General features: G+C 45.8%; 1 non-coding gene across 1 annotated transcript; it reads left to right on the forward strand.

The window, feature by feature from the left end:
* Positions 1–605: 605 nt before the first annotated feature.
* On the forward strand, positions 606–678 carry TRNAS-CGA (transfer RNA serine (anticodon CGA)). The gene has a single exon. It is a non-coding gene; the product is annotated as a tRNA-Ser (tRNA).
* The last annotated feature ends 1,661 nt before the right edge of the window (positions 679–2,339 follow it).

Here is a 2,339-nt window from a genome sequence, read left to right on the forward strand (position 1 = left end):
ACTAGGTTATTTCAACACTCTTTCTTTCCGCAGACCATCAGTGATTGGAATAACTTGCCAGCTACCTGCCTACAGTCTCTTGACCTGATTTATGACCATGTTTAGCTTTGGTTATGCTGTGCCATTATCTTTTTCATTTACCGCTGTTTGTGCTTTGTTCTGTTCGCATCGTGGTATTATTGCTCACTCGTAATAACTTGTTTGTAATCCACTCCTGCTTGGGCCTCACGGCCTGCAGTATGTACTAAATAAAATAAATAAAATAAAATACAAACCTTGAGAGTGTTCACCAGCGCCACCCTCAATCATAGCGGCGGAAGTGGAACGTCGTGTGTTACCGCCAGCGTCCCGTAGAACGGGAACAAGAGCGAGGGCGAAATGCTAGAACCCTCTTACGCTACCTATGGCTTTAAGACTGCGTAAGGTAGCGTAAGAGGGTTCTCGCACAGTTTTCGCCCTCGCTCTTGATCACGTTCTACGTGACGCTGGCCGTAACAAAGGACGTTCCACGTCCGCCGCTATGGTTGAGGGTGGCGCTGGTGAACACTCTCAAGGTTCGTATACAGACAACATAAATACCCAAGCAAGTAGCAGGGGGGACAGCGGCCGATGTAGCTCAGTTGGAAGAGCACCGGACGCGATATTCGGAGGTCGTGGGTTCGATTCCCACCATCGGCACGTTGTTTTTTCTTCTACTTTGTGTCTAATTATCTTTCCCCTAAACGGATTAGATTACTAATTTCTGTGATTACCCAAGTAAACATTAAAAAAAATACATAAAGTACCATCCCCAACGCTTTCCTTGGCCTCGCCGACTGTTGGCTTCTGTAGGCCAAGGAAAGCGTTGGGGATGATACTTTATGTATTTTTTTATGTTTACTTGGATAATCTCAGAAATTAGTAATGTAATCCGTTTAGGGGAAAGATAATTAGACAGAAAGTAGAAGAAAAAACAACGTGCCGATGGTGGGAACCGAACCCACGACCTCCGAATATCGCGTCCGGTGCTCTTCCAACTGAGCTACATCGGCCGCTGTCCCCCCTGCTACTTTCTTGGGTATTTATGTTGTCTGTATACGAACCTTGAGAGTGTTCACCAGAGCCACCATATATATATATATATATATATATATATATATATATTGCTTGTTTCGGCATGCATCATTATTATTATGCGCCGTCCGCTACAGAACACCATACGAGAAAGTCTGCATATACGATGCGGCTAGAGAGCTAATTATTATACAGTTTCTCCATTTCGGGCATATATTCTGGCAGTGAAAAGGTCGTCCAAAAGCGCTCGCCGCCGCCACTCAAAGTGGCTATTAGGCGTTGATTACATGACAGACCAACGGGAGGACGTGGGCCATTCCTAAGCGCGTCAGACGCTCACCAGCCTCTAGCCATAAAGGTAAGCGCAAAGAGATTGTCTTTACAACGACCTCGATTATGCTAACAGGGCAGGCTTACCGTCCTTTGCGACGATTCTTAGGCTCATGTCAATGGCGTCGTTCACCTCGTCGTGCAATGTGGGGCTCTGGGGAGCTGTATCCGGCAGAGGTTCTCGCGCATTGACCCTGGCCTGCGGTGCAAAAAGTGAAATGGTACAGGAGGATGGCGGAATTAGTGTTCCGTTACACACAACAGTAACGGACGAGCCTGTTAAGTGCAACGCAAAGCTGGCCGCGATGACAGAGACTTAAGTTGACCCAAGGCAACGAGAAATTACGATTGCGCAGTTCGGCGCCTGTACTCAACACTGCGCCATTTTTCTCAAGCATCCAAAGAATACGCCCCGTACACTTCCCGCAGTCGCGCTCCTGAAGCAATCGAACCTCAACCGTATACCCACCTATGTCGATTTTCTATCGCACTTGTTTCGATCTGGTGATAACATCTGCGTCATCTTCTCGAATGCGTTGCAAAAACAGCGAAGCAGCGCCAATGAAGCGAGGAAAAGAAATTAAAATGAAAAAAAAATAAATATTTTAGATACTGATATATACGCGACAATAGAGAGCGCTTGTCCTCATATAACATGAGCATTGTCCGCATGCTTATGTCTGGAAAGCGGCGTTGAAGGAATTAATTTCATACACAAACAAAAACAGTTAGCGTCAGGCAGAACCCCTGAACGCACAAAACTTATCTAATTTAATTTCGGGCAAATCTCACACTGCATTCGGTAATACCTGACTAGGGCCAAACTATTTAGGATACGAAGCCGAGAATGGGAAGCGTCGAGCAGTAAGAGGTCGGAGGGAGAAACGTGTTTTTTGAAAACGGAGAAAAATCCTCTCTCTTGTGGGATAGAATTTTCCAATGAAAATGATCCTCAC

Source organism: Amblyomma maculatum, unplaced genomic scaffold (assembly GCF_055883805.1).
Source record: "Amblyomma maculatum isolate TAMU_Amacu unplaced genomic scaffold, ASM5588380v1 scaffold_13, whole genome shotgun sequence".
Taxonomy (NCBI): domain Eukaryota; kingdom Metazoa; phylum Arthropoda; class Arachnida; order Ixodida; family Ixodidae; genus Amblyomma; species Amblyomma maculatum.